The sequence below is a fragment of the Lynx rufus genome, unplaced genomic scaffold (genome assembly GCF_022079265.1).
Source record: "Lynx rufus isolate CCGP_SWC_20201006 ecotype Redwood Valley unplaced genomic scaffold, mLynRuf1.p SCAF_7, whole genome shotgun sequence".
Lineage (NCBI taxonomy): Eukaryota > Metazoa > Chordata > Mammalia > Carnivora > Felidae > Lynx > Lynx rufus.
Window position 1 is genome coordinate 139955249 of NW_025814889.1, and position 13298 is coordinate 139968546.

The window sequence follows — 13298 nt, forward strand, 5'->3', positions numbered from 1 at the left end:
CATCGACGGCCACGTCCGACGTGGGCACAGGAAGTGCGTCTCCCCGGGGGGACTGTGAAGCCTTTCTGGTCCCTTTCCGGTGATCCAAGTTCAGGCCTCCAGTGTTATTTTGATTTTCATGCAGTAAGAGCCTTTTGTAGCTCAGACGTGTAGCTTTTCCACCAATGACACCGAGTACGCTTCGTGGGATTGAGAGATATCATTTCTCTGTGCCTGGAGCCACACCAAGAGGTGTTTTGTTTTTGTTTTTGTTTTTGTTTTTGTTTTTGTTTTCCTAACAGTGTATAAATCTCCATTACTTCTTAGTTTCTCTGTCCCCAAGCCGTTTTCTGCCAATTTAATGGCAGCTTCCTTGAGGCTGTTGGAGGGAAAAGGAGGGTCTGGTAAACAGACAGTATCCTTAATCTGTTCCTTGCTGCCCGGTTAAATTCCTCCATTTAATTGAGAAGTCGTAATGGGATTGCGAAGCTCAGTGCCTTTCAATCTTATTTCCTACTGTTTGGGATCCAGGAGCACCTTTCCAACCCGACTTCTGGATTCTCCCTATTCTTTTTAATTTCCATCTGCAGACTAAATAATTATTGCCCGAATTTACCCCTTTCTTAGAAACCCTTGCTGAAAGGGACACGTGCTGGCGTGTGGCCGCCCCCCACGCAGGTTCGGGTCTCCTCACCTTCCCAGCGCACCGTGCCTGCTTCTCTCTGCTGGCTGTCCTGAGGCTAAGCCAACGCCATTTAATGTTTGAGGCTAGGGAAACCCCCCCGCTTCAACACACCCATTTCTATAACAATTAGGAGGTGCTGGGAAGACACAAGAAGTAGGCCCCCACATTTTGATGCCTTATAAAAAACAGGACAACTATCTCCTTCTTTCTCAGTTGACAACACATGGACTGGTGCCCAGGATAACAATTCACCTGTCTTCCAAGTCACCCCAGGGGATCCAGGCAGACTCCACACTGCCTTTTGACCATGCGGCCTTCAAGGTTGCCCTGCCTTTGCTGGGGGACAGAAGACCAAGAAAGGGCACGGGGTGGGGCTGGGGGAGTTGTGGGTCAGGCCAAGCAGTGGCCCAGGTCACCTGCACTGCTCATCCGTTGGGTGGGACCCTGCCCCGGGGCTAGCCCTGATCGCGAGGAAGCCAGGAATAACATGCCCAGAAAGAGCAGACATTGATTTTCCCACATGGTCCACAGCTTGGCTACAGACGTGCTGCCACGGAAACAATGAAAAGTCATAGAGTCCTGAAGGCATGCACGGACTGCAGAGGGGACACACCAGGACAAGGGCCAGAGGCTCTCGGGATTTCCTGAGAACCTGGACAAGGTGAGTACTATGCAGCCTCCCGGGTGATGGGTAGGAGGTTGGGTGGACGGTGGCAGAGGGACCGGCCAAGGGCAGGAGAGTTAGAGGAGTCAGCAGGCTGGGACAGAGGAGGATGAGTGGGGTGGGGGGCGGTCTGGTCTCCTGTGTGGGTCTCTGGGGACAGGAGTCAATGCAGCAGGTGACCCTCAACCTGAAAAAGAAACAGGGTCAAAATTAAACCACATTCCGTGTTAACTCAAGCCCAGACAACTAAAATCCTGGGCAACGCAGCTGGACTGGGTTGGGGGAGAGAGATGTCCCATCCCGTGAAGGATGCCCTGTCCTGTTGCTGTGTGGTCCTTCCCTGGACACGGGTGATTTGTCCCTGGTCTCTGCTCCCTTCCAATGGTCAGACCTTGTCAGCAAAGACGGACTTGTACTGTTTCAGTACAAAAACTAGAATTTTAAAAACATGATTTTGAGAAAAAAGAGATTTTTTTTTTCAAAAAAATTGTTTAATGTTTATTTTTGAGAGAGAGAGAGAGAGAGAGTGCCTGTGCGCATGAGAGAGAGTGGAGGGGGGGCAGAGAGAGAAGGAGACACAGAATCCGAAGCAGGCTCCAGGCTCCGAGCTGTCAGCACAGAGCCCGAAGTGGGGCTCGAACCCACGAACCGTGAGATCATGACCTGAGCCAAAGTTGGATACTAAACCTACTGAGCCACCCAGGCGCCCCCCAAAAAGAGAAGTCTATAACTAAACTTACCATTATCGGTGAGCTGGAGACTCTGCAATGGGAACTTGCTGGTGCACAGGTGCCATTTTGCTGATGGGACAAGTCAGCTACCTGCCTCTCAGGGGGGCTGAGCTCCAGGACGCCTCCCTCATCCCTCAGAGCACAGGGCTTCGTCTGCCACTGGCGTTCTGGGGATAAAAATAAGAGAATGAAGAGATATACACCAAAGGCAGGTGAAGGGCGTGGCTCCAGCGTAACTGCCCACCTTGTGGAGACTGAAACTCCTCAGAAGTCACTCGTGTCCCACAGACACCAGGGATGACCCCATCTGTCTCTAGAAACAACCGTGGGACAAACTATTCAGAAGCGATATTATGAGACAAGAGAAAACAATGGAAAACCAGGATCAAACGCCTTCTGGAAATAACGGCTGTACTAGAAGCAGTAACATCTTAGGGAACTGACTGCCATCAGACGGTGCTTCGATCACACAGACCAAAGACCAGGGGAAGGCAATACATGATCGGTTTTTTTGAAGAATAACACAGAAAAGAAAACACGTAAATATATAACAAAAGACACTTACCCAAAGTAATGGAATACTTGAATCCGCAGATCAACACAGCCCAAGAGGAGATAACAGGAAAAGGTCAACAGCACACATACCCCGAAGAGACGTGCATATCTCGGATGTGGTCTGAGGCTGCTTCAGGTAGGTGGGGAGATCCGGGCTGGACTCGGGTTTCCGCACAGCAACGACCGAGACGAACACGTTTCTAAACAGTAGAACAAGGTCTGTAAAGTTCGGAAGGAAAGACGGCAAACTGCCCTTCCAGGATAGAGATCAGAGACAGACACTTCCACATGCAAAAATCCAGAAAGGACAACGCCATCAACCATTCTTCGGGAAGAAAAAGGCAGCCTGTAAAAACATTAATGTAAATAAGCAGAAAGGGAGAGACCAGAGTCAAAGCACTGAGGAGGCTGTGGTTGGATCCCAACCAGGAGGCATGGCTCGCAGTACAAACAAAATAAAAATAATTGCATAATAGAAATATGGGTGAAGTATAATTGTGCTAATTCTTCACTTTGATGGGAGAGAGCCAATTACTACCCTATAAATTTCAAACAAACACTTAAAAACACACAATGGTTGTTTTTCAACAAGGATGTCAGACTACTCAACGGGGAAAATTTGTCTTTTGCTGGTTCAGTCGAGATGGCCACATGCAAAAGAACGAAGTCAAAGCTCACATTCACACTATATCCAAATATTAGCTGAAAATGGATCAAAGATCTGAATGTAAGAGCTAAAACTATAACAAAGTTAGAAGAAAAATAGGGACAGATTTTTGAGACTTTTGCTCAGGCAATGATTTCTTAGATATGTCACCAAAGGCACAAGCAATGAAACAAATAGTAGACAAGTTGTACTTTATCAAAATTAAAAAGTTTTATGTTTCTAACACCACCACCAAGAGAGCAAAAAGATCCTCAAAATTGAAGGAAATATTTGCACATCACGTATCTGATAAAGAACTTGTATCCAGAATATATAAAGAACCCTGACAACCCAGTAATAAAGAGATAAATCATCCTATTTAAAAAATGGCAAAGAAGGGCACCTGGGGGGCTCAGTGGGTCGAGCGTCCAACTTCGGCTCAGGTCACGATCTCGAGGTTCGTGGGTTCGAGCCCCATGTCAGGGTCTGTGCTGACAGCTCAGAGCCTGGATCCTGCTTCGGACTCTGTGCCTCCCTCTCTCTGCCTTTCTCCCGCTCACTTTCTGTCTCTTTCTGTCTCTCAAAAATAAATAAAATATTCAAAAAAAATTTTTTTAAAGTAATGAAGTGATGATCTATGCTACACTCTGATTAAACTTGAAATACGACGCAAAGTGAAAAGAAGCCGGTCGCAAAAGACCGCAAATGTTTACGATTTCGTTGACACGATATCTCCAGGACAGGCAAATCTGTAGAGATGGAAAATATGTTTGTGGTTATCAGGATTTGGGGGTTGGAAGAAACGGAGAATGAATGGAGAGTTCATAGGGACGGGACTCGTATTTGAGGTGCTAAGAATGTTCTAAAGTTAGATCGTGGTGACATCTTCACTACTTTTTTTTTTTATATTTATTTATTTTTGAGAGACAGAGAGACAAAGTGTGAGTGGGGGAGGGGCAGAGAGAGAGGGGGACACAGAATGCGAAGCAGGCTCCAGGCTCTGAGCCGCCAGCACAGAGCCCGATGCGGGGCTCGAACCCACGAACCGCGAGATCGTGACCTGAGCCGAAGTCGGACGCTCAATCGACTGAGCCACCCAGGCGCCCCTCTTCACTACTTTGTGGACATAGTAAAACTATCTAATTGTATACTTTAAATGAGTGATTTTATGGTGTGTCGATTATATCTCATTTAATGCTGTCAAAAAGTACACAGTAAGTTCAATATCTCAATGCATTTTGTGGCCCTTTTATACTAAAATGTGTACACATTTTTTTAACTAAAAACTCCTGTGAATAAATCTTTGTTTGAAATTCTTTAATTTCATTAACTGAACTTCTCATACATTAACTCATATCTGATAAATACGCTGCTTGCCTTATGCTCACCACTGAGGGTGTCTACACATGTTCATATTAATTCTCTTATCTCCCACAACTATCAAGAACATACCGCTCTTATTGTCCCCATTTTACAGAGCGGGCTACTGAGCCTGGGAGGGCTGTTCCTAGAAGAACAGGGCTGTATGGTTGGCCAGCGACAATGCCAGGATGAGAGCACGAGCCATCTGACCCCACGTCTACACTCCACCAGGACGAGAGCACGAGCTGTGTGACCCCATGTCTGTACTCCTAGCCCTACTCAATATTGCTTCTCCAAGAAAAACTCTTTTATTAAAAACCAGGTGGGTTGAGGCCCATTTCATTTCATGACCCCATTCTCTCTGACTTACGCACTTATCTGCCAGTCTGTCGACGGATCCTTCAATCTGTATATATCCATAGAGATAAGTCTAGAATAGCTTTCTCCAAATATTATCTGTGGTTATTTCTGGTTCTGAGAATTGTGGAATCTATGCTTTTTTCTCTGTGAGCTCTGAGTCACTTGACTGCCTTATAATAAACCTATGTCGTTTTACAAAAAATAAAAACCGTTGTTCTCTTAAAAAGAAAAGACCAATGGAAAGATGGACACATAGATAATAGAGACATACAGATAATATATAGATAGGTAAATATAGAGATACAGGTAATAGACAGATACCAATGATGGATAGATAATAGATGGAGAGATAGAGAGATAAAGATAATAGATAAATAGATATGATAATAGAGAGTTAATAGAGATATACAGATAATAGAGAAATAGATAATAGTGATATACAGATAATAAAGAGAGATAATAGAGAGATACAGATAATAGATAGATAGATACCAATAATAGATACTGATGATAGATAGATAGATAGATATAATAGAAAGTTAGATAATAGAGACAGACACATAATAGATGATAGATAGATACAATAGAGAGATATAGATAATAGAGAGAGATAGATATGATAGATAATCGATTGATAGATGGATAAACTATGTATAGACAGGTAGATGATGACAGTGACAATAGACAGACAGACAGACAGCGAGGCAGGAGGGTGAGAACAGAGACAGCTGAATTCTGACCCACACACAGATTCCCTGACTCAGAACCTGAACTGAGAGTCCGATGCTCCAGGTCTCTCCCAAATGACCCATGGCTCTGCTGACCACGCATGGGGACCACTGACACAGCGGCTCACTCAGAAGCCAGGCGTCTGGAGGCCTGATGCCAGTCTTGAGTACACCACGTCATACCCACTCTGCAAAGACACGACACTTCGCCTCAACGGGCTTCCGTCTGGGGACGGTTAGGAACCCTCCTGCGCTGGGAATCAGGCTCCTCGTCAGTTCACGGGAGTCTTTCTGGCTTCAGGGAGAAGCAACACAATCAACAACTGTGTGTGACAGCACATTCTACGTTCTTAATCTGTGTTTTTCTCTCTGGCTTTGTTTTTTAATGACTCCTTAATTGGCACTTCACGTCTGAACCACCCGGAGCACTAGATTCGGTTGCCTCACTGATGACTTCCTATCTTCCCATTAACTTCACTTCCCCATCAATTCTCTCGACATTTGATGAAAGCACTTCCTCCTGTAGCTGCTCAAGTCTAGTTCCATTTGCTCCCCTCTTGTAAATTCACACCCTCCTCTGAGAACCCCAGCCTCCCCGTAAACCCCCTTAACTTATTTACTTACTCATCTATGCGTTTATTCATTTCTCATTCATTTCAGGTACACAGTGGCCCAGTCATGATCCTAGAGGCTGGGAACACAGAGTCCTGAGTGGGAGCCCCATCCCCGGGTGTGTGCATGAGCCTAAGAGGTCACCAAAGGTGCGGCTACAGTGGCAGAAGTAGAAGCCGTGGGCGCTCTCGTCCGCATGATGAGGTCAGCATGTCATACGCCCGTCCTCGCCCACGCGGGGAGGTCAGTGGGCCACGTACGTGTCCTCACCCACCCGATGAGTCCAGCATGTTCGAGGAAACGCACAATGGTTTCCCAAGATGCTCACCGTCCAGTTGGTGGAGGGAGAATGGACAAACATGGAGGGAAAACAAAATTTTACCTTCATTCATCCACTTATTGGCTGCTGAGTGGAGCTGGGCTCGGAGTTAGGAAGACAGAGCTGGACAAGCACATTTCTGCTCCCCAGGAAGGCGCTCAGAGGCCACCCCGGGAGGCTATCGAGCAGAAATTACACACAACTAGGAGAGGAAGGAGGAGTCGCCTCCACCCAGTGGGCCAGGAGCCGTCCTAGTCAGATCTGCACAGATACGGAGGAGTTCCACGAGTCCTGTGAGGGGGTATTTCATGACACAGGAAGCGTGTGGGAAAGGATGGAGGTCTGGACTTATAGGGCAATTGGGGGGTTATCAGCAAAGTGTGGGAACAGCAGGCATTTGTGGGTGGACCACAGGCTGGGGAGGGAAGCACGGAAGGGGGCAGGACCCTGATTTTGCGCCCGGGATCCTCAGCGCCCCCGAGGCCAGGGCGAGCCACAGCATCTCACATGGAGAACCCATGAGGTCAGACCTCCCTGTCTTCGCTGGGGACAACCTGGGGCAGAGGGGCCACATAGCAAGTGCTGGCAGTGCTCCTGGTGACAAAGGCACCAACTGGCCTCGGGCGTGGGCAGGGGGGAGCGGCAGAGCCAAGAAAACCGGAGGAGGGATGTGCAGGGTCGCGTGAAGGGACAAGGCAGCTACATGAGAAAGAAGGGTTTCCAGAATGAATATTTGTGGGCTCGGGGTCACAGTAAGCCCACAACAGGGAAACCAGGAAGCGGGGCAGTCCGCGGGATGTGGGCGTTGCCATATCACGAATGAGGTGTCGCAGACGTCAGCACAGGGCCAGGTGCCGAGAAGAGGAGTCACTGAGACTTCGTCAATCAATCGCTTGGATTGCAAAGCAGAAAGACACTGACGCCAGCTAAAGTGTCAGCAAATCACCGAGGGGAGGAGAAACTTGCCTTGTGTCCTAAAGGCCTTCAGAAGTGTCTCAGGGCAGGGAACACCCAGCAGGCGACAGCAGGGACCCTGGGCATTCATTTTTGGCAAATCATGTTGAAAGGATGTTTTCCTGGATTTTGGAAGGTGATTTTTTATTCACTCTGTCTTCATTGCAAACCAACAACAGGACGGCAAGACCGACATCATCGTCTTTGCCCCCGGAATTAATTCTCTTACAGAAAACAAACCAAACAAGATGATGCCCGACATGCCCACACACGGAGCGTGCTGGGCTATCTCGCCCTCCGGTGCCGCCCCGGGTCTGCGAGGTAACGTGTCCCCAGAGCGCCCGCCCCGAGGCCGCCTGCTGGCCTGGGGCCTCCTTGGGGCCGCTGTGCCACAGCCCCGATGCCACGACACCCTCCTCAGTAACCCCACCCCAGCCGCCCACTTTTCATCCCTGCAGCTTGAAATGTTATGGCAGGAATAACCATATTCGTGAGGAAGCACCGTGTTCTGCCATAAAGCCAGATAAATACGAGATTAAATTAAAAGTTGAGAGCTCGCTTTGGTCTTTATGGCTAATTTATGGGCCCGGCCGCCCTGGCCCTTTCTGACTTGTGGGCTGTGATAGATGCCTGCGGCCCGCTCACGTTAGACGTCTCTTCTCCGGCACAGACACCTTGACTTATCGCCAAGCCGCGGCACCGTCCCCACGCACAGCTGCACCGTGTAACTCAGCCATAAAGATGCCTCCCTGCCGGGTCCAAGTTCAGTGACCCCTTAGATTAAGCAGCTACAGGAAAGAGACATTTTATGATTGGGGAACCCCGATCGCTGGGGCTGCTCAGGGCCCGCCTTGACCATGGGCCGATGCTGGGGCCCTGAGAGCCCGATCACAGACTCCCTGGGAGGCTGGCACCAGCCTCTCAAGGTCGCGGGCTCCCCATCCTCTGACAGTTATAGTTTGCTCTAAATCAATCCGCCCTGTCACTCTGGGTGGTGAACACCCCAGGAGATGCTTTGAAATGACTGCTTTGTGGGGTGTCTGGGGGCTCAGTCAGTTGAGCATCTGACTCTCGATTTCAGCTCAGGTCGGTGATCTCACGGTTCATGGGTTCGAGCCCCGAGTTGGGCTCTGCGCTGGGATTCTCTCTCTTCCTCCCTCTCTCTACAGCCTTGCAGGGGTGTGCTCCCTAGACACAAGTCCTATAAGCAGGAGCTGCAGCAAAAGCCACCCGCACCCACCAGCAGGCACGGCAGCTTGCTGGGCACTTGCTGGGTGTTACCGTCACCCGGGCATCGCCGTCCTGACCGTTAACGCCCTGCATGTCCTGTGTTTGAGCTTTCCCCGGGCGTGTTTCATCAGTCTGGCTCACCTCCTCCAAGGCCACGTGTCGGGGGGTCGCCTGTGTCCTTGAATTTGCTGGGTGACCGGTATCTCAGATGTGCCGTCGTCCCACCTCCCGCTGTTTGATGTACTTCGTGCATTTACCTGCTCCTCGGAGGATGAGAAGGTGAGGGCTTTGCAGGCTCCTGTGGTTGTGCAGAATATGCAGGTGCGTGTTTCACGGGGAAGGTATGAGGGCGCTTCTGGAAGGAGTATCCGTAGGAGGCGAAGCCTCCGGGTCCCTGGGAATGCAGGCTCCGCTCCAGTCCACGCCCGCAGAGGTGTCCACGGAGGTTTTCCCAGCTGTGCCACGTGCTCTCAGACACTGCTCCCCGTGAGCTCCAAAGCTCCAGAGCCACCCTGACCTTCATTCTCGAGCTACGAGCCCCTCCTGGTCTGGCCCTCCTGCGGCCTCCCCTCCCGGCCTGAACACGAACACCTGTCAGCTCTAACAGGGAACAGGGCACAGACGACCGACAGGGAACACAGCAGACCTCCCGCTGCACATCTGCCCTCCCCGCCCCGGGGTGCGCGAACCTCACACTGAAAACATCCACATTCCGGACCCGAGGCGGGCAAGAGGAAAGGACGGGCCGTGGAGCCACAAAAATGCCCTGTGGATTCTGTTGCCCACCACGTGGGCTGTCCGTTTAAGTCTGGTAACGGAGCCCCCCAAAGCCCAGTGCCCCCAGAACAACACACGCCGACCACTTCCCGCAAACCCAGAGTCAGTGGGTCTCAGCTGGGCTTTCCGGGGGTGGCTTGGCTCCCCTGTCCTCCAGGACAGCTTCCCATGGAGAAGGCCGGGGAGACGGAGTGGGGGAGCACCCTCCAAGACCTGGGGGTCGCCGCTGCCAAAATCCCACTGCCCGAAGGAGTCCCCACGGCCACAGCAGGCGGGGGCAGTTCTGCTCACAGGGGAGGCCACCGCCAACGGAAGGGGAGGACAGGGCAGGCAGTGGCGCAAAGGGAGACTTGGACACGTGGGTGGGTGGTGATGGCCAGGGTGCAGGGGTCCAGCCTCGCTGGACAGAGCAAGTCCCATCACACCCCGCAGGGAGAGGCATGGCGACAGGTGCGGGGCCGAGGGCTCACGGGGGAAGCTTGGAGCTGCACAGAACCCCCCCCCCCCCACAGTGACCCGGGAGACTGAGCACGTCCAGGAAAATGGGTCTCCTCTCACACATCACACACCTTCTTAATATGCATGTCTACACTGTGTTTCATCCCGGACATCAAAGTTCCCGGTGCGCCGTCTCTGCTCTGAGGTTCAAATGGAAAATGTCAGACCGCGGCTTTCCTTCACATCTCCTTACGGCCGGGATGTGCGGGTTACCTGGCCCGAAAGCAAACAGGCATCCGCCCCTCCCGCCGGCTCCTGGGGGCGCACGGCCCGGGGGCGCCTTCCAGCAAATTCAAAGGCAAGCGAGGATTTCAGCAAAATGTTGCCAGAGCTCCAGGAACCTGCCCATCAGTGTCAGCTCATCAGGGCTCGAGAGGAGACCTGGGGAGGTGGCTGCCTTTCCACAGCTTTCAGAAGAAGGGAGGCCTGTGTGCTGTGTCCTCAGGGCTGGGGCCAGGGGCCAATGCCCAAGGTCACGCCAGCTCCACGCAGATCTCGGCCGGGCCACACTCCCTCCCGGGGGAGGGCAGGAAAGTGGACGGGCCACTTGTGGACCTCCGGGTACCCACGTCTATTGGAGAGGGACGACTTCATTCCGATCAAATACCCTAAAGTCTGGCTTGATCAATCCCTTTGTGCAGACAAGTCAACGGTGGCCTGAGAAGAGAAACCATCTGAAGGCAGAGACGCCACTGGGTCAGAGCCGAGCTGCGTGTCTGTCCTTCCGGGGGGTCGTCCTGTCATCCCAGACACAAGAGGGGCCTGTGAATGTTCTCCGCCCACCTCATCAGAACGTGGATGGCTGGTGCCACAGGACCCTTGGCTCTGCTTCCAACTCATGGGGGCCAGAGGATCAGGGCTGACCCCAAGACAGCGGGCAGTTAGAGCTCACTGGCGGAGAGCCCATGGCCAACGTGCAAGGTGTTGGAGAGGCCATTTCCTGAATTCTTCAGGCGATGTCACTGCAGGAAGGGCAGGCTGGATGGGGGCTGAGGACCAGGGGTTGGATTTGGGGCCTTTCAGTGCAGAAAGGGTCACTAAGTGAGTGATGCACGCCGGCCACCAGAGGTTGTCCCCAGAACTCGAGTAAGAATCAGCCTTGAGAGCAAACAGCGTCTTCTTAGAGGTCATCCTTAAGTAGCGGTGAACTGGGGCCTCCGCCTAGGGACACACATCTGCAAAGCAAAGGGAGAGAGGACATTTGCTCAAAGAAAGGGACTGAGATTATACTTCTGAATATAATCTATTAAAAGAAAAAGATGAAAACGTAGATCATGTTTCCATGGCAAATGGCCACAAGACGAGAACACGGTGACGTCAGTGTGTGCAGGACCAGACCCGAGGGGCCGGCGCGGAGGGTCCAGAGGGCTTCTGAGGGTCCCACCCGCCCATGCTCGGCCCCTCCCCCACGCTTCCCCTCACCTGTGTGACCCAGGCCAGGACCACCTCTGAAGGACGGGTTCCTGAAGAGGAACCCGACCCTCCCGGAGAAACCAGGATTAGTGCAGACACTGGGGTGCGGCTGGGTCAGGCTCAGAGACCTTTCAAAGCAAACGCAGTGAGGGGGGGCGCCTGGGGGGCTCAGGCGGTTAAGCGACCGGCTCTTGCCTTCAGCTCAGGTCATGTTCTCACGGTTTGTGGGTTTGAGCCCCGAGTGGGACTCTGCACTAACCGTGGTGAGCTTGCTTGGGATCCTCTCTCTCTCTCCCTCTCTCTCTGCCCCTCCCCCACTTGTGCGCATGCACGCTGTCTCGCGCTCTCTCTCTCAAAATACATACGTAAACTTAAAAAAGCAGAGATAAGGTGAAAGATGGAGGGGCCCAAGCTGAGGACGTCCAACATCCCCGTGCTTCTGCGGGAAGGAAGAAATGCTACTTAACCTCAGGCTTGACTACGCCTAAAAATGATGAAACATTAAGGATCACCACCCCAAAAAATTCTTTAATAGAATGTATAACTTTTAAATCATCAACAAAAAGGGGGGAAGTAAAGACAATTCAATAAAACCAACATAAAGAATAGAGAAAATAAAACAAACAAAAACCATGGCCAACTCATGGCATAGACTAGAAAGGAAGAAAGGAAACCCAATCATTCAAAAATTTAAATCCATGCAAGCACCGAGCTCACTAGCTAACATAGAAATTCCTGGGGCACCTGGGTGGCTCAGTTGGTTAAGCATCTGACTTCGGCGCAGGTCATGATCTCGTGGTTTGTGAGTTGGAGCCCCTCATTGGGCTCTGTGCTGATGGCTTAGAGCCTGGAGCCTGCTTCAGATCCTGTGTCTCCCTCTCTCTGCCCCTCTCCTGTTCATGCTCTCTCTCTCTCTCTCTCTCTCTCTCTCTCAAAACTAATAAATAAACATTAAAAATTAAAAAAATAAAATACAATAGAAATTCCTACATTAAAAAAAGAAACACCCCCAAACAAGCATCTACTGAGTGCAATTCACAAGCACTTGAGAGGCTGAAGTGTGGGGAGAGAAAGAACACACACCAGGCCAAAAATTGAAAATAAAGCTCAGAATAAGCTACAGTAAGCATATTAATATCGTATGAAATGGACCCTGAGGCAAAAATCATCATGGTGAACAAAGAGGGCTACTTTACAATTGAACCGCCGATGCATGAGGCTGAGAGAACAATCCTGAATCCCATGAGCTTAGTAGCTTAGTAATATTACCTCCTTGACACAGAGACCACAGATGTGCCCAGAGTCATGGAAAATTCTGAAACACAAACACATACCCCCTCACAGCAGATTTGAACAGACGTACTAAGCAAGACATCAAGCAGATCTGAAAAGACACAAGGACACAGAAGAGGAGTCGGCCCCCCACTTGCCTTTATAAATAAAGTTTTATTGGCACACAGCCATGCTCATTTACATGTTGCTGCCTATGACTGCTCTCAAGCTACAATGAAAGAGGGACACACACCATGCACTTGTAGCAGAGGCTATACGGCCCTCAAAGCTGGAAACGTTCACTGTCTGGCCCTTTGCAGAAAGAGTTTGCCACCCCGTGACGCAGAAGATTCCAAGAGAGTAATGAGCACGTCTGCTCAAACAAGCATAAGTCCGACTCTACCCAGCACTGTGAGTAACACACCCTCTTCCCGAGAACACACAGAACAATTACAAAACCTGACCCCTTTCCAAGTCACAAGGAAGTCTCGGAACTACTAGAAAATCAATATC